The sequence below is a fragment of the Cervus canadensis genome, chromosome 23 (genome assembly GCF_019320065.1).
Source record: "Cervus canadensis isolate Bull #8, Minnesota chromosome 23, ASM1932006v1, whole genome shotgun sequence".
Lineage (NCBI taxonomy): Eukaryota > Metazoa > Chordata > Mammalia > Artiodactyla > Cervidae > Cervus > Cervus canadensis.
The window spans coordinates 45,458,365-45,478,520 of record NC_057408.1 but is presented as its reverse complement, the minus strand read 5'-3'; the positions used below and the strand labels follow the sequence as shown (position 1 = coordinate 45,478,520).

Here is a 20,156-nt window from a genome sequence, read left to right as displayed (position 1 = left end):
GGACTGTACAGTCCATGAAATTCTCTAGGCCAGGATACTGGAGTGGGCAGCCTTTCCCTTCTCAGGGCATCTTCCCAACTCAGGGATTGAACACATGTTTCCTGCATTGCAGGCAGATTCTTTACCAGCTGAGCCACAAGGGAAGCCCAGGAACACTGGAGTGGGTAGCCCATCCCTTTTCCAGTGGATCTTCCCGACCCAGGGATCAAACTCAGGTCTCTTGCATTGTAGGCGGATTCTTTACCAGCTGAGCTATCGAGAATTAAAAAGATATGGTCCTTGTCTTGAAGAGGTCACAGTACCAAATAATTGAGCCCATTCTTATGAGTTATATGAATAATGCAAAGTCTATTTCGCTTAAATCTGTGGATTTAATAGGGAGTATGGAGTATGTTGCTAGTAGTTTCTGGAATAACATTTAAGTCTTAGTAAAACACACCCTAGTAAAACACACAACACTAGACCTTAAAGGAAATAAGACGTATTTTTTGTTAATCAACAAAAAGGAGAAGATACCTTCCTCTCCCAATTTCCACCTCTAATCTGAGGACAGGGCCTTTTCTACCTCTGGGTGTGTTTGGCTGTACATGGATACAGTACAATGTTAATTACTCTGTTCTGAACCATACCTCAGCTGTGGGGGTCCCATGCTTCCTAGGTGTGGGGTGAGGGGAGGAATGGGGACACATCATCCTAATGATCTGTTGTAATTCCACCCCTTACTTTTACTAAACCACCACTCACGCACTGTTTACTACATGCCAGACACTGTCTTGAGTTCCTTGAAAACATTAACTCACTGAATTCTCTTACCTCTAATGAGACACACTGTGTGGTTTATACCCAAAGACACATTTCTCCCCAGTCTTCCTCACAAGGCTGTATCATAAGAGGCGAAAGCTTTTATATCTCATTGGCTTTATTCCGCCTGTAACTGGCATGAGCATCAGATTGTTTTTGACTTGATTGCTTTGTTTTACTTTGGAAATCGAAGTATTGTTTTGGTCCGGTTTTGCTGATTTATACATATATCTTTTTTTTTTTTAATGTGAAGTTTTAACCAAAATATGGGGCTTCCCCCTGGCTCAGTGGGTAAAAATTTTGCAGTGCAGGAGACACTGGAGACCCAGGTTCGAGCCCTGGGTCGGGAAGATTTCCTGGAGGAGGAAATGGCAAACCACTCCAGTGTTCTTGCCTGGAGAATCCTATGGACAGAAGACCCTGATGGTCTACAGTCCAGGGAGCTGCAAAGGGACATGACTGAGCGATTAACTTTAACCAGAATATACTCAAACATTATTGCTATTTAAAATGTCAGTTTTCTTTTGTTGGAAAAATGCAATATGCAGTCACTTTGTGCTTTTTCTCCCTTGTATCCTCAAACTGAGATGATCACAAACATTTGGTTCTCGGGATCAGCTAGACAACTTCTCTTTCCATCGTTAGGTTATCATTAACTAGGTAGTCTGAAAAAACTCTCTCACTACAGGCAAAGAAACAAACACTGGATAAAATCTAATGAATCTAAGTATATGCCCTTTAAATGCAGAACTGAACTCACCGGAAGAAAGGGAAATCCCTGAGGCCAAAACCAGAAAAAGGTTTGAAACACTTAAGAGATGGATAATTCAACTACCTGAAAATGTAAGCTTCTCTATATCAAAAGATACCATAAAGAACGTGGAAAACTAGGAATAAAATAAATTAAAAAAATAAAAATATATAAGATAAAAACCTTAAAATACTAGGAATAAAGCCACCATATGACCCAGAAATCCCACTCCTAGGCATATACCCTGGGGAAACCAAAATTGAAAAAGACACATGTATCCCATTGTTCATTGCAGCACTATTTACAATAGCCAGAACATGGGAGCAACCTAGATTTCCATCAACAGATGAATGGATAAAGAAGTTGTGGTACATATATACAATGGAATATTACTCAGCCATAAAAAGGAATGCGTTGAGTCAGTTCTAATGAGGTGGATGAACCTAGAGCCTAGTATATATACAGAGTGAAGTCAGAAAGAGAAAGGTAAATGTTGTATTCTAATGCATATACATGGAATGTAGAAAAATTATACTGAAAAAATTATTTACAGGGCAGCAATGGCAAAATAGACATAAAGAATAGATTTGTGGACATGGAGAGAGGGGAGGAGAGGGTGAGATGTATGGAAAGAGTAACATGGAAACTTACATTACCATATGTAAAATAGATAGCCAACAGGCATTTGCTGTATGTCTCAGGAAACTCAAACAGGGGCCCTGTATCAACCTAGAGGGGCGGGATGGGGAGGGAGGGACATGAGAGGGAGGCTCAAAAGGGAGGGGGTATATGTGTGTAACTATGATTCATGTTGAGGTCTGACAGAAAACAATAAAAGTCTGTAAAGCAATTATCCTTCAATTAAAAAGCAAATAAAAAAAGAATGTGAAAAGACTGGCCCCATGGGGGAAGATGTTCCTAACATGTAACTGATAAAAGGTGTGTATCTGGAGTTTATACAGGACTGGTTCAAAGGAATAAAGAACACCATGCAACAGAAAAATGGACCATTTAAACAGACGTTTCACAGAAGAGGACACCTGAACGATTTTCTCTTCATGAGGAGCTTATTAAATGAAACTCTACCCTAATCCAGTAAATACATATTGTAGCTGTGATGAGACACTATTTCACAGCCATCATCAAGCTGGCAAAATCTAACACCGTATAAAATGTCAGTGAGCATTTAGAGCCCAAGAAACTCCAGTATACTGCTCCTGGACTTTGGACTACTACACCTGCTTTGGGGAGCAAGGTGGTGAGATCTAGAAAGTCAAAGAGGCATGTGTCCTTCAGCCAGTAATTCTACTCTGAAATATGCAGCCTACAGAAAACTCCACTGTATGTGCATAAAGACAATCACCGGCAAAGGCATTGCTTGTGATAGAAAAAAAATTAGAAATAACCTAAGACTCATCAACAGGAGAAGGACTGAATAAATCATGATTTATTCATACAGGAGCATACCATACAGCAGGGAAAAGAAGGCATTACCATTACATGTATCAACAAGGATGTGTCTCCAGAGCAAACACTAAAGCCAGTTGTGACAGAGTACACAGAATGGACTGTTTATAGAAAGCTTAAAGAGCTACAAAACTAAAGATAGTGTTCAACAGACACTGCCAGGTAAAACTGAAGAAAAGCAAGGGAAGAGTTGTTGCGAAAGATAAGACAGTGAGTCCTTCTGTTGGGAGCCCGGGAGAGGAATACACAATGGTGAGGCTTTTGCAAAGCTTGGTGGAGAGAATGTGTGTGTTCAATTCATTATTCTCTGAACTGTGAACGTCAACTACCTATACTTATTATGTGTCTCACAATTGTAAATCCAAAGAACATTCGATGCAGAAAAAGTTTAAGGAAGTTTAAACATGCATACCTTGCCTTTAAACACACATACTTAAACAGAAGCACACTGTTTAAGAAAAAATGGAAAGCATGAATAACTATAACATATTGTGTTGTCTGTATATTCATCTGTAGTAAAAATAAAAAGCAAAATCAGTAGGGTTGGAAAAGAAGGGAACACAAAGGGCTTCAACTGTATTTGATACATCATATTTCTTTATTTCTTGAATAGCGGATGGAATAAGAGTTGATTACAGTATTCCAGAGACAACTTGGCTTCTTTACTAAGGTTAGAACTTAATCCTCTCTAAAAATTTCTTTCACCCTCATTCCTGGTTATCTTGAGGAAGATGATCAAGAGAGTGAAGTAATGAAAGACAGGACAAGGTCACCATCATCTGAAGTGAAATCATGACTAATTCTCTTATGAGCAGATCTGTAGTTTGCACAGTAAGTTTCAAAAGACATTTGAAAGTGTTAGTCACTCAGTCGTGTCTCTTTGCAACCCCATGAACTGTAACCTTCCAGGCTCCTCTGTCCTTGAGTTTTTCCAGGCAAGAATCCTTGAGTGGGTAACCATGCCCTACTTCAGGAGATCTTCCCAACCCAGGGATCAAACCCCAGTTCTCCCGCATTGCAGATTCTTTACCATCTGAGCCGCCAGGGAAGCCCCCTAGTAAATTTCTACTTGTTCTTTGGAAAAGGATGTGATTGAAATAAATACTCTCTTAAGTTTGAAAAAAAAATCTCATATTTCATATTTCCTTAGAGGGTCTTCATTCCAAGTATCCCCATGCTGTATGTAATTTAATGGAATATATATATAAATTATATATTAAGATTCCTTTAGACAGAAATTAAACAATTTATCATGATTCCACATACATTTTCAGTGGTTATTGATCAGGTCATAAGAATGTCTCATCTAATTAAAAATTAAAAGAAGGCTTTTCACTGTATTTTTAATAGACAGTTATAAACATACATTGTGCTTTACATAAAGTGGAGAAAAGAGATAACAAGATTTTCTTTCAGGAGGCGTGTATCAGAAATAAACAACATAAGAAGTGCATGTAATAGTCTCATTGAAAATGTTTATACTATTAACTCTTACTTTTAATAACTAATATATGTGTGGCTCAGCTAGTAAAGAATCCATCTGCAATGTGGGGGAAATGGGTTCAATCCCTAAGTTGGGAAGATCCCCTGGAGAAGGGAAAGGCTACCCACTCCAGTATTCTGGCCTGGAGAATTCCATGGACTGTATAGTCCATGGGGTCGCAAAGAGTCGGACACAACAGAGTGACTTTCACTTTTCACATGATACATAATTTTTTAAAAAACTGTATAGTCAAATACAGTATAGTCCATCCAATTTTTGTCCCCCAGAACAGAGTTTCTCTTCCTGGAGGCAAACCACATTATCAGTGTGTTCCCATTGATATTTTCAGTTTACTTCTATTGATATTCTGTACATATACAAACATGAATACCTCTTTCAGTGAAAATGGTATCACACTGTAGATACTGTTCTGTGTTTTGACTTTTTTCACTTACATGTCTTTGATGTCTTCCCATGAGAAGAACATTCTTTCCAATATACAGATGTAAAGTTAAGGTTCTTAACCAATCTTCTACTGATGAACCTTACTGTTCATGGTGCTGCTATTGCAAATAATGTTGCAAAGAATGAACTTAGGTTTGTCATTCCCCACATGAGACGTATATTTTCAGGGTAAATCACTAGAATTAGAATTGCAGGGATAAAAGTATTGTACACAGTTATACAAATATGTGTTTCTCCTAACAGTGAGAGAGGGTCCCCCCACTATAACTTTCCCATTGTTAGTTGCACTGGCTTTGTATGGTGTCAACTCAGCTGACCTTGGAATGACTTCCCCAATTTTTCTTTCCTGTAGGGAAATTTGCACAGTATTTGAAGGCAGAAGAGAAGGAGCTCAGAGTAGGGCACTGGTACTAGAGCAGCTTGCACGGGATGCTGGTTTGCTGGCTCACTTTACTGGTGCGGGGAGGCATCCAGGCTCACAGCTACTTAGCTCCTCCAGATCCTGCCAAATCTCCTCCTTCACATTCTTCGCTCACGGATTCTTTGCTTGCAGCTTGATGGCAAAGGACCCCAGCTTTCCTGCAGGTCACCAGCAGCATCAAGCCTGCAGATGGTGAAAGATACATGAGGGCACTTTTTGTCCTAGTGGGTTACAGCTTGATCTCATCCTCCCCATTTCACATCCAGCTTATCTTCCTGACTTCCAGAATGAGCTGACTACAGAGGCAGCAGCCTTGCACAGACCTCTCCCTCAACTCCCACAACTGTGTGAGGTCTACTTCCTCTAGAAAATTGCTTACTCGTTATCACAGTGATTTTGCCTCTCTAACTGAACTCAAACTGATAACAATGGTACGTCCAACTTTTTTGCCCAGAAATAGGTGAATCTCAATATCTATTTACTTTTTTTTTTTAAAAATTTCCCCAAATAATTTTGATTCGCATTTCTCTTACGAATGATGTAGAACATCTTTGAAAAGTTGAAAGTTTAGCCGCACAGTCATGTCCGACTCTGCGATCCCATGGACTGTAGCCTGCCAGGCTCCTCTGTCCTTGGAATTCTCCAGGCAAGAGTCCTGGAGTGGGTTTCCATTTCCTCCTCCAAGGGAGAACATCTTTATGTTTGTCTAAATGCCTTTTGAGGGCTTCCCCTGGTGGCTCCACGGTAAAGAATTGTACCACAATGCAGGAGACCATAGGTTGGATCCCTGGATCAGGAATCTCCCCTGGAGAAGGAAATGGCAACCCCCTCCAGTATTCTTGCCTGGGAAATCCCACGGACAGAGGAGCCTGTGGGCTACAGTCCATGGGGTCGCAATAGAGTAAAACACAACTTAGCGACTAGACAGCAAAAAAGCCTTTGAATTTTCCTTTCATTGATCCTTCATATCCTTTGCCTAATTTTTCCAATAAGTCTTGGCTTTTTCCACATCAATCTGTATGAGCTTTTACTATATTTGGGAAATTATGTTTTGCTTACATGTTAAAACAATGCTAGCTGCTACAGTAGATGACCACACACAGAAGTTTCTCGATAACAAATCCCATTGCTGCTTGCAATCCTCCAAGCAAAAATCTAGGAACCATGATTCTTCCCATTTTGTGGCTCTGGCATCTTCAACATGCCATTTTCAAACACTCCCAAGACTTCTGTGTCCATCTAGATTTAACCTAGCAAATGGGGAAAGAATTTGGAGTATCAATTGTAATTAAAAAAACAAACAAACAAATTGGTATACTAGAAACAGAAGAGAACTTCTTCAACATGATAAAGGATGTTTTTAAAGGACCCAAAGCTAACATCATACTCACCGAAAAAGCTTTTCCTTTAAGATCAGGAATAAGACAAGGCTGCCCACTTTCACCACTTCTATTCACCAATATATAGGACGTTCTAGTCTGAACAACTGGCCAAGAAAAAGAATTAAAAGGCATCTATGTTGGAAAAGAAGACGTAATATCAATTTTGTTGCCAGATGTTTATTAGTTCTAACATTTTTAAAATGTAATCTTCAGAGTGGAAAACAAAGACGCAGGATAAAAAAAAATAAATAAACCCAGATGCATTTTCTTAAAGATTTTTTTTTTTTTGTGACGTGGACCATTTTTAAAGTTTTTATCCAATCTGTTACAATATTGCTTCTGCTTGATGTTTGGCTTCCAAGTATGTGAGATCTTAGCTCCCTAACTAGAGATTGAACCTGCACTCCCTGCATTGGAAGGTGAAGTCTTCCACTGGACCACGAGGGAAGTCCCAAGTTAGATGCATTTTATACACTGACAATGAACAATTCAAAAAGAAAATTAACAAGTTCCATTTACAATAGCATCAGAAAGAATATAATACTGAGGAATAAACTTAACCAAGGAGGCAAAAGATTTGTGTACTGAAAACTGCCAAGCACTGCTGAAAGAAATAACACACAAATAAATGGAGAGACACCTTGTGTTCATAGACTGGAAGACTTAATATTGTTAAGATGTCAACAGTACCCAAAGCCATCTACAGAGGCAATGCGATCTCTATCCAAATCCCGGTGATTTTTTTTTTGCAGAAGTAGAAAATTTCACCCTACATTGAAAATTCAAGCACTAATCATGGTTTCTGTTTTCATTAAAGACCACCCAGGTGGCTCAGAGCTAAAGAACCCACCTGCCAAAGAGAAGATACAGGTTCGATCCCTGGATTGGAAAGATCCCCTGAAGAAGGGAACGGTAACCCACTCCAGTATTCTTGCCTGGGAAATCCCATAGAGGAGCCTGGAAGACCGTGGTCCTTGGGGCTGCAAAGAGTCTTTGTTAACTAACGTAAACTAACAAGTATTTCTCATACTTTAATGAATTTATAAATTTAGGATCTTGTGAAAACACAGGTTCTGACTCAATCAGTCTGAGGTAGGTCTTTTCTGTCAAGTCCCCAGATGATGCCTAGACGCACTGGCATCACCTAAGTACTTACTATGCCTGATTACCTCAGGATTTAGGAGACATCTACCTACATGGAGCCTTACTCTGGTCTATGAGACCTGCCACCCCTCACCCTCCCCATACCTCTTTGCTTCACCTCTTGCCATTCCTACCATCCCTCATTCACCTCAAGCCACACTGGCCTCCCTGCTGTTCCTCATAAACAAGAAGCTGTCTCAGAGCTTTGGAGCTGACCGTCCTCAGCCTGGAGTACTCTCCCCACATGCTCCGTGGGCAAGGCTTGCTCCGGGGTGTGCATGCTAAGTCACTTCAGCCCTATCCAACCGTTTCAGACCCCGCGGACTGTAGCCCACCAGGCTCCTCTGTTCATGGGACTCTCCAGGCAAGAATACTAGAGTGGGTTGCCGTTCCCTTCTCCAGGGGATCTTCCTGACCCAGGGATCGAACCTGCGTCTCCTGTGACTCCCACATTGCAGGCAGATTCTTTACCGCTGAGCCAGCGGGGAAGCCCGGCTTGCGCCTGTACTTCCATTTGTGCACAAATGTCACTGAATGGGCAGGTTGTCTCTTATTGTCATTTATAAGACAGGACTCCCGCTACCCCCAGACCTAACACCTGAAATATGTTTGTGTTTACTGACTGTCCCCCATCCAAATTGTAAGTTCCATGTCTATTTTATTCATTAGTATATGGCCAGTGCCAAGAACAGTCTGAGCTTACAGTAGGTAGTTAACACATACTAAATGGATGAATATTAGACAGCCATTTACTTATATCACAATGTAAAACCCCCAAATCAGATACCACTTGTCTCCATGTTTCTTACTTAAAATCGCTGGCTAAGATGAGATTGTTTTTTGCTTATTTTAGTATAATATCATATTTGTTGACAATGGCATAAAGTTATAGGAAAGAAGTTTTGAAAAGTTCTCCAAATGATGTGTTTGGTAAGTTATCATTCTGTCTTCCAAATGCATATAGCATGTGAGTGGGTTACATATATGAGGCTGGCCCACCTCCACTAGGAATTCAAGGACAATTGAAGGCCATCTTTTTTCAGACATGGTATTTGGAATCTGCTGACAGTGTCATGTGTTCTGTATGCCCACTTCAGTTAAGATCTTTCGGCTAAAAGAAACAAAGATTGACTCCAGCAAGGATTCAAGGAAAAAAAAGACTCTTGCTGGGAAATATAAAACTGGGAAAAAGAGCACCATTTTGCCTTGTAGGGACGGCACTGCTAGAAATCTCAGCGTCAGGAACTTTTGGATCTTAATTCTAACATTGAAGCAGGAATACGATCACTTCCTTTCAGCACATCTGTTCTTCTCTCTCTGCTGTCTGACTTTCTCAGCCTCGTTTTCTTTCTTTAACGCACTGCTTATGTTAACTCATGGCTTCTTTTCCTTTATAACCTTCTGGCTTATACATATGCATTATGGCCCATCTCGCCTCTCTTTCCATTATGATCGTGTAGCTTCAGCTCCCATAGTTAACTTCTCTTCTCTTTTCAGGCTCCCAACAGCAATTCTGCATGAGTAAATGTGTTTGCACCGGCTGATATTTTTTGCATCTGGCCTGGGTAGGATGGCTGCCTTTGGGCCAGCTTCCTGTTGCTTGTCCAGCCAGGAGTGGCCAGTGGCCAAGTGGTTCCACCCTGTGATGACCTTTGTATCAGTGAAGCAGTTCTCTTTCGAGGGGCTGCATGTATGACTGAGGTGGGGGAGTACCCACATGCTTCCTCAAAACTTCTTTCCTTCTCCTTTTCATAGATGGGAGCTGACTCTGGAAATTTCTTATGACTCACCCCAGGTCCAAGAAGCCTTTCCTCAGGCTGGTTAGAAGCCCGACCTCTGTGAGTTTTTGTTGGGATCTGTCTCATACTGTCTAATAAGTGTTTCATACTTGTACCTTCCACTTTAGTGTGAGCATCTCTGGCTAAGAAAACTATACTTGTTTTTCATTTAAAGTATTTATGAAATATCAAATGTTGATGGTAATTGGTGATAATCATCAATTTCTTGCCTCTTACACATCCAGCTTTCTTTGCCCCTTTTCATGACAGTAGAGCTGGTCTCTGGAAACATCTCTCCTTTGCCAGCTATGAAATGCCAGACTTCGCCAATAGAGGGCGCCGAAGACACACTGCAGAGCCACAGCAACAGGCTTGTGGATTCCGGTGAGCTTCCCAGGTGTGGAGAATCCGCCTGCCAATGCGGGAGAGGCAGGTTCCATCCTTGGGTCGGGAAGATCCCCCGGAGGAGGAACCGGCAACTCACTTCAGTACTCTAGCCTGGAGAACCCCACGGACAGAGGAGCCTGGTGGGCTACAGTCCTTGGGGCCGCAGAGAGTCAGACACGACTGAGCGCACACACACTCCCAGATCCGCGGTGGCCCTTTTCCTCTGGCAAGTTTCTCCATCACTGCCAGGCCGTGTGCTCCATGCCCTCTTTGAAGAGTTCTGAATCTCAGCCACGGGGAGTCTCCTCTGGTAATCTCTGGGTCTTTCAGAGTCCACTCTTCCTCTAGCTGGAGGAAGTAGATGCTTCTTCTGCACCTGCTACTCTGAGGATGCCTTAGAGCACAGGTCCCCAACCTCTATGAACCTAATGCCTGATGATCTGAGGTGGCGCTGATGTAATAATAAAGGGCACTATTAATAAATATAATGCCCTGAATCATCTGGAAACCATCCCTCCTACCCCTCGTCCATGGAAAAAGTGTCTTCCATAAATCTGGTCCCTGGTGCCAAAAACGCTGGGGATCACTGCTAAGAGTTCTGCTTCTTTCAGCAGTAAACCACCTTCCAGAAGTTAAAAATTCTTTACATTTTCCCTCTTCAATTAGCTGAGTAATAGCTGTCCTCTGAATGGACCCTGGCTAATATAACATGTAATGAGGCTTTTATGGTGTTTTTAAATGGACCCATAAATAAATAACATAATTTTCTCCATTTTAATTTCTAACATGGTAAATATTGACAGATATAATCCATACAGAGAAAAGGTTTTAGGGGTCCTCAAAAAGTTTTAATAGTTTAAATGTTTCCTGAGATAAAAATGTTTGAAAACAGCTGCTTTATTTCAAGTCTTCTCAGTGTTTTGGGTGTTTTTTTTTCAATATTTATTTATTTTTATGACTGTGCTTGGTCTTTGCTGCTGCTGCAGCTACTCTCTTGCTGTGATGCATGGGCTTCTCATTGTGATGAATTTTCTTGTTGGGGAGCCCAGGCTCCAGGGCACGTGGGCTTTAGTAGTTGTGGTGCACAGGCTTAGCTGCACCCAGCATGTGGAATCTTCCCTGACGAGGAATCGAACCCATGGCCCCTGCATGGGCAGGTGGATTCTTAACCACTGGACCACCAGGGAAGTCCCTTCTCAGTGTTTTGCCATACTAATGCACATTGCATATCTGAATTTAAACCCAGGTCTAATGTATATAAAGCTGTAAGTGAGGCTGACAATGTTTAAGTCTTGAAAACTTGAAACCTTTTTTTCTCAATCAGAAGTTTCTTTAAAAAAATTAAAAAAGAGATCACCCCTTAACAGTTAACAATGTGGTAGTGGTGGTTTAGTCACTCAGCTGTGTCCAATTCTTTGCAGCCCCTCGGACTGTAGCCTGCCAGCCTTCTCTGTCCATGGGATTTCCCAGGCAAAATACTGGAGTGGGTTGCCATTCCCTTCTCCATGGGATCTTCCCCGCCCAGGGATCAAAACCCTCACCTCCTGCTTGGCAGGCAGATTCTTTACCCCTGAGTCTCCTGGGAAGCCCAGTTAAAAATATAGTTAAAATGAAATACATCAGCTGGGATTACTTGACATGATATGGAAGATATAAGGAAGAATTTGGTGAAACTTAGAAGGCAGAGAAGATTCTCTGGGAAGGATACCTGGAAACAAACTGAGAGGTGGTGGGTGAAAGCTCAGTTTTGACTGAGATCTTGACTTCCTTCCTTCCTACCACAAAAAACTCATGATACTGTGGCAGAAACTGCAGGTTAAATGGCAGGTTAAACGGTAAAGTTTCTGAAAGAAACTTAAGAGTCTACAGGGGAGACTGGGAAGTAAGGAATATACCAGGAGAATCTAAAGGAAGATCAACCAAGAGGATGTGGGGATATTTGTTGGGGAGAGGGTCATAGGAGACTTCTTTGGGAAAGTTCTTCCCCCACCTCTTTGCCTGGCAAGAGGCGCCTGGCATCACAAGAAGTCAGGTGTGGGAAAAGGAAGGTGGTAGCCAGAAGTGATGCCAACCAGTGGTCACATCACGATGGGATGTCTAGTTCATGTCTATGTTTTATTCTGGGGACACTGAGGGAGAGGGAGGGGCATATGGTGGGTGGGAGGAGGGCATGGAACATTTTTAAGTATGCAGGAAACCACAAATTTTTGTTTTGTAGAGGCAAACATCAAACAAACCACGTGAGGAAATATTACATCGAGAACAAGACTAGGAAGCATATCACTGTTATTACTTGACACTCCCTTGGAGGTCATATCTAGCCAGTGCAATAAGACTACAAAAACACACGATCTACAAATCCATTCATTCAGTTGAAAATATTTATCAAACACCTACTATGGGTCAGCCATTGGCCCATATTTAAGGATATAGCAGTGAACAACAACAAAAGAGCCTTGATTTCATCAAGCCTCCTTCTAGAAGAGCCAAACTGAAATCTGACCTCTCAGCATTTCACATAGTTCAACCCTTGGTTCTCGACTTCCACTCTTTTTTCTTTTTTTCTTTTTTTTTTTCGCCTTGGTATCCTGACTTCACACTTTTTGTTTTTTCCCCCCTATCTCTCCAGCCTCTCTCCTCCTTTCCCAGTTCCAATTTATTGGCTTTTATTCCTATGCTACCATGAAATGCTGATGTTTGATATGGGCTCTTCTCTCTTTACTGTACTTGCTTTCCTTCCATGATAATATCCAGTACTATACTGTGTCATGAAGTGCAGCTAGAAAGGTAATATAAAACCTAGTTTTGGTTTCACTTTCAAGTTCTATTCAATCTTCCTTGAACTCTTGATCTTTGCCATCTCCAATCTTCCCCATTACTGTGAATGCAATCACTATCCACCCAGTATCTCAAGCTATAAACCGAGAGTCACTCTTAACACTTTTCACTCCCTAAGCTACTTGGCTCAATTTGCCACTAACACCCACAGATTTTTACCATCAACATATATTTCAAATCTGCCCACTGCTACTACCCTATTTCAGTTCAGTTCAGTTCAATTCAGTCACTCAGTCGTGTCCGACTGTTTGTGACCCCATGAATCCCAGTATACTAGGCCTCCCCGTCCATCACCAACTCCCGGAGTTTACTCAAACTCATGCCCATCGAGTGGGTGATGCCATCCAGCCATCTCATCCTCTGTTGTCCCCTTCTCCTCCTTCCCCCAATCCCTCCCAGCATCAGGGTCTTTTCCAATGAGTCAGCTCTTTGCATCAAATGACCAAAGTACTGGAGTTTCAGCGTCAGCATCAGTCTTTCCAATGAACACCCAGGACTGATCTCCTTTAGGATGGACTGGTTGGATCTCCTTGCAGTCCAAGGGACTCTCAAGAGTCTTCCCCAACACCACAGTTCAAAAGTGTCAATTCTTCGGCGCTCAGCTTTCTTTATAGTACAACTCTCACATCCATACATGACTACTGGAGAAACCATAGCTTTGACTAGACGGACCTTTGATGGCAAAGTAATGTCTCTGCTTTTATTTTTATTTTTTTTAATGTCTCGCTTTTTAATATTCTGTTTAGGTTGGTCATAACTTTCCTTCCAAGGAGTAAGCATCTTTTAATTTCATGGCTGCAGTCACCGTCTGCAGTGATCTTGGAGCCCAGAAACATAAAGTCTGCCAGTATTTCCACAGTTTCCCCATCTATTTGCCATGAAGTGATGGGACCAGATGCCATGATCTTAGTTTTTTGAATGCTGAGCTTTAAACCAACTTTTTCACTCTCCTCTTTCACTTTCATCAAGAAGCTTTTTAGTTCTTAACTTTCTGCCATAAGGGTGGTGTCATCTGCATATCTGAGGTTATTGATATTTCTTCCGGCAATCTTGATTCCAGCTTGTGCTTCATATGCAGAGTAATTGTTATTATATTATTACAAACTAATATAACGTGTCTCCTAATATGACACAGAGGGTATAATATCACTTATGCAGTATTTCAGACAAAATGCATAATCTGACTCTGCTTATGAGGAAACAATAAACAAATGCAACGGAGGGCACTCTACAAAATAAATGGCCTGTTCTCTTCAAAAATGGCAATATCATGAAAAAGAAAGGCAAAAGAACTGCTCTAGATTGAAGGGGACTAAAGAGATATAAAACTGTGCACAATGAATGAGTCTCAATTGAATCCTGGGTTAGAAAAAAACTTGCTATAAAAGAACAATATTGGGAAACTGGCAAAAATTGAAAAAGATATGTTGATTTAAGATTTATTGACTAAATAGTTGTATCAATGTTAAATTTCCTCATTTTGTTAATTGTACGGTGATTATATAAATCCTTGTTTTTAGGAACTATAAATTGAAGTATTTGGGGGTAATGAGGCATCTTCAACTTAATTTCAAGTGGTTCAGGGGAAAAGTGTATATAGAGTTCATTATTTGTAGTGATTATGTTCTATTAAGTTGCAGAGCACTGAATTAGCAAATACTCAAAAAATTGTGCCTAGGGGAAACACACAGTTAAGTTCCTGTAAGCCTCTAGTTATTTTCTTCCCCCACCCGTCAATATATTAACTTGTTTCATGTGTGTTTCTGTTTCTGCGTGTGTGCATACTAAGTCCCTTCAGTGCGTGCAACTCTTTGTGACCCCATGGACTGCAGACTCCCAGGCTCCTCTGTCCATGGGATTCTCCAGACAAGAATACTAGAGTGGGTTGCCATGCCCTTCTTCAGGGGATCTTCCCAACTCGGAGACTGAATCCGCCTCTCTTGCATCTCTTGCATTGGCCAGCAGGTTCTTTACCACTAGCGCCACCTGGGAAGCCCATGTTTAAAGATATCTTATTCAATACATATTTAATATATACTGTTGATTCATTAACACTGAACTCAAAACCAACAGTGCCTACTCTTTGTGACCCCATGGACTATACAGTCCATGGAATTCTCCAGGCCAGAATACTGGAGTGGGTAGCCTTTCCCTTCTCCAGGGGATCTTCTCAACTTAGGGATCAAACCCAGGTCTCCCGCATTGCAGGCGGATTCTTTACCATCTGAGTCACAAGGGAAGCCCATGTTTCTATTTAAAGATACCTTATTTAATATATATTGTTGATTCATTAACACTGAACTCATAACCAACAGCACTATTACTCATGCCTGGAATTGACCAGGGAGAATATGTTTCAGATGGGGAAGGCTTTTAAAGGGAGGTGAACCACTGTATGAAAATGCATTGGTTTTCATACCAATGAGGTTTGAGAGAAAGTTTGGGACATCTGGGAAGTTCCTGTAGTTGTATGTGGGGCCAGTGGAAGGTGCCCAGCTTTGTGAATTCAGTGAAGTTTCCTGGATATTATGGACAGGAGATGAGGAAGAACTTAACTCTGTGTACAGATTTCAAGTGTTACTAAGAATACATATTTTAAGAAAAAGTTTGTTAATTTTTGATTATTTAAATACTATTCATTCATTGTTTAAAAAAAATTAGAGCATACAAGAGAAATTTTTTTTAAAAAAGATCACTTGGACTATCCCCAAATAGAGACGTCCTCTGTTAACAAGATTGGTGTATAATCTAGATTTTCTTCTGAGCATCTATCTGTTTATTGGTTACAAATATTTTTTAATTTACAAAAAAATGGAGTCATACTTTGTATCAGTTCAGTTCAGTCGCTCAGTCGTGTCAGACTTTTTGCGACCCCATGAACGACAGCATGCTAGGCCTCCCTGTCCATCACCAACTCCCGGATTCCACCCAAACCCATGTCCATTGAGTTGGTGATGCCATCCAACCATCTTACCCTCTGTCGTCCCCTTCTCCTCCTGCCCTCAATCTTTCCCAGCATCAGGGTCTTTCCAAATGAGCCAGCTCTTCGCATCAGGTGGCCAAAGTATTGGAGTTTCAGCTTCAACATCAGTCCTTCCAATGAACACCCAGGACTGATCTCCTTTAGGATGGACTGGCTGGATCTCCTTGCAGCCCAAGGGACTCTCAAAAGTCTCCTCCAGCACCACAGTTCAAAAGCATCAATTCTTCGGCGCTCAGCTTTCTTTATAATCCAACTTTCACATCCATACATGACTACTGGAAAAATCATAGCCTTGACTAGACAGACCTTTGTTGGCAAAGTAATGTCTCTGCTTTTTAATATGCTATCTAGGTTGGCCATGACTTTCCTTCCAAGGAGTAAGCATCTTTTAATTTCGTGGCTGCAGTCAGCATCTGCAGTGATTCTGGAGCCCAGAAAAATAAAGTCAGCTACTGTTTCCCCATCTATTTGCCACTAATGTCTTTTTTTCATTTAACTACATGCCATGATCATTTTTTTTTCATAAATGCACCTCTAAAAGTATATATCTTAATGCTGATTAATATTCCATAGTGTGAATAGATTTCTTACATTAGGATCATTCAGCTGTATCCACTTTATTGAGGACCTTGACTTTCAAATATTAAAAATTTTTTAAAGTGGCTCAGACTTCATTAACCTTTAATGAAGCCACCCAAAATTGAAATTATTCACGAAGTCAAAACTCTTTAAGAGTTTGAGGAATTTCCTCGTGGTCCAGTGGTTAGGTCTTGGAGTGGTGGGGTGGGGGGCAGGATCCTGCAAGCCATATGGCAAGACCAAAACAGAAAGAGAGTGAGCCACATTCCTTTAAGAGGAAAGGAGTGATACAGTGGTGTTCTGTTGCAGAAAGTATTTAAACAATCTGATGCAAAACACAGATACTGGACTAGGCTCAAGGTACAGAACTTGAAGGCACACAGTCGTTTCTGGCACAGTTTGAAGGTGAGGCCACAGCCATCTTAGTCAAATAGTTGTTTTCTTAGGCAGATTTTTCAGCTGATCTCATTTCACAAATAAAGAAGGTTTCCTATTTAAATCCTAAAGAGTAATAAAGTTCTACTCATTTTGTGGAGACTGTAGGTACTTGGAAAATCAAATGGCCAATAAGAATAATTGACACATTAAAAAAAAAAAAAGAAGAAGAATTGACACCTTCTACTTGGTAACTGTGTGTGAGTGTGTATGCGCCCAGTCATGTCTGACTCTGTGATCCCAAGAACTTGTAGCTTGTCAAGCCACTCTGTCCATGGAATTCTCCAGGTAAGAATGCTGGACTGGGTAGCCATTTGCTACTCCAGGGGATAACTATACCTAGTTAAATTGTTTGTGTCTGTGTGTTAAAAAGGGCTCCCAGATGGCTCAGTGGTAAAAAAAAATCTGCCTGCCAATGAAGGAGACATAGGTATGATCCCTGGGTTAGGAAGATCCTCTGGAGGAGGAAATGGCAACCCACTCCAGTATTCTTGCCTGGAAAATCCCATGAACAGAGGAGCCTGGCAGGCTACAGTCTATAGGATAGCAAAAGGTTTGACATAACTGAGTAACTAAGCATGCATGCAGTATGTAAATAGTAAAATATTCAGAATATAGATTTTATATTTGTTCAGTTTTATCACCTGAGTTAATAAGCAGAATATCTGGACAATAAATGACTTAATCCCTCATTTAGAAGGTGCTAAGGGCTTTCCTGATGGCTCAGCAGGTCAAGAATCTGCCTGCAATGCAGGAGAGTTGGGTTCGATTCATTGGTCGGGAAGTTCCCCTGGAGAAGAAAAGGCAACCCACTACAGTATGCTTGCCTGGAGAATTCCATGGACAGAGGAGCCTGGAGGGCTGCAGTCCATGGGTCGCAGAGTCGGACATGACTGAGTGACTAAACACTCACTCACACTCAAGGGATTCCCAGGTGGTGCACTGGTAAACAATCCACTTGCAAAATCAAGAGACATAAGAGACATGGGTTTGATCCCTGGGTTGGAAAGATCACATGGAGGAGGAAACGGCAACCCACTCCAGTATTCTTGCCCAGAGAATTCCAAGGACAGAGGAGTCTGGCAAGCTATAGTCCATGGGGTGGTAAAGAGTTGGACAGAACTGAGTGACTGAGCACATACATACATGATCTGAATGTTTGTATCTCCCCAAAACTCATATCTTGAAATCCTAATGCCCAAAGGTGACGGTATTAGTAAGCCAGGGCTTTGGGGAGGTGTTAAATCATGAAGGTGGAACCCTCATGAATGGGATTAGTACACTGGACTAAGGCAAATGAACAAGGATTTTCAACATCTTTAATTTCACAAATATTTTAACAGCTAAATCTAATAAAGTGTTAGTCACTCAGTCATATCTAATAAAATCAAGATTTAATCTTCCCCCTACATTTTTCTTTTCTTACATAGAATGCATTTTGCCTCACTATATGTACTGTTTTATCATTATAAATTTCTATAGAAAGGAAATGTAATAAACACAATTATTGCTAAACTCCAAATTCAGGACAAGTATTATAGTTACTTGAACTGGGTAAAGAGGAGTAAATTTTTAAGTAGAAAATTAAAGCTCCCATTAGCACAGCAAATTACCAAGCAAATGTAATTAAAAGAGAAATGTCCAAGGTCACCTTAAAGAGAAAGTATACTTCCTCAGTCAGGTCTCTTTGTAACTTGATAGAAGTTATTTACATACCTAAATACAGTATGTGAGTTGGGGGTGGGGTTTAATGGAGTTTTAGAAAAGGGTAGTTCTCAGAGCAAACTTCTGACCCTTTCTTTCTTCAGCTGAACAATTTGTCCAGCGTGGAAACAGCAGGTCTGAGATTCAAATCCACTAGGTGGTTTTGCTTCCCTGAAAATGTTGCATTGTTGTCATTTAGTCACTAAGTCGTGCCGACTCGTCCAACCCCATGGACTGTAGCCCACCAGGTTCCTCGGCCCATGGGATTTCCCAGACAAGAATACTGAAGTGGGTTGCCATTTCTTCTCCAGAAAATGTTGCATGGCTCCATTTAATTCATTTACTTAGCAAATATTTACTAAATACCTTTTCAGGGCAAAGTACTTTGCCAAGAGTTGTGTGTGGGGGATATAAGATTCATTAACGGAGTAGTGGGAAGAGATGTGCTTTAGGATCAAACAGACTGGTTAGATTCCCAGCTTCATGGATAAATTACTCCTTTGCAGTTTTTAAGCCAGTGAACTGAAGTTGTTTTTGTTTTTTTTTTAAGGAAGAAAGCAAGAAGGAAATATAAGTATCTGTGACCAGGACACAAGAAGTGCTCAATAAAACTGCTTTTCTCTCTTCAACTCCACTTGGAGTTTTCTATAAGGTAAGTGATCAAGTAAGCCTTCATAAAATGGGGAAGGGTGTAATTGATTTGGGTCTTAAGAAGGGTTCTTGATTTGGACTGGCTGAGATATGGGAGAGAACAAACTCAGCGACTGACGTGTTTGAATTGGAAGTAGATCCTGTTCTCTGGAACAGACTAGGAGGGTGAGAACAGGAAGCTGCAAAAGTCAGGATGCCTTTTATAATCTCATTCAGTATAGAGCAGGTTCCTAAAAACACAAAGTTATGAGGACAACAGTCTGAAATCAAGGCATCTTCTCTGATTAGATCTACGCGGCAAGTTTTTCCGTATTTGATTGTATTATTGATTCATTCACCACACACTTTTGATTTATTCAAAGAATAACACAGCACTTAAAATCTAAACACTAGAATGTGACCAGGAATCAAAAGACACTGTCCCAGTTTTGAAGCAGACACATAAACAATTTAAATACGTTTAGAGGTGATAGAGAGTCAGGTAGAGCAGCTCTGAGAAGAAAAAGATTTTTTTTTTGGGTCAGCTCAACTCTAGTTATACGAAAATAAACACATTTTAAAATTATACGCCACGCTTAAACATTAAAAAAAAGAAAGGGACATTAAGTTTTGTTTTTTTTTCCCCCGAAGTGTCAAACGTAAAGCTCATTCTAGCGATGCTTTTGGAGCTAAACCCGCAGAAAAACACTGAGGAAGCGTGACTGAGTTCTTACTGTTACTGCTCTCCGAAATCGGTCCTCCACATCGTTTCCTTAAAAAGTAGAAGCTTATGGGAAACACAATCTTGGCTCTTCAAGGAACACGCAACTAGAGACACCAAGGAGATAGCAGAACGCGGATGCCGCAGTTTTCCAAGTGCTGTCTGCCGTTCCCACGTGGTGGATTTTT

General features: G+C 40.9%; 1 long non-coding RNA gene across 1 annotated transcript; it reads right to left on the bottom strand.

Moving 5' to 3' along the window:
* Window positions 1–3,047: 3,047 nt before the first annotated feature.
* LOC122425870 lies at window positions 3,048–20,156 on the bottom strand. Its single transcript, XR_006265037.1, has 4 exons — window positions 19,982–20,156; window positions 6,780–6,902; window positions 6,448–6,638; window positions 3,048–5,571 (listed from the first exon to the last, which is right to left on the bottom strand). It is a non-coding gene; the product is annotated as an uncharacterized LOC122425870 (long non-coding RNA).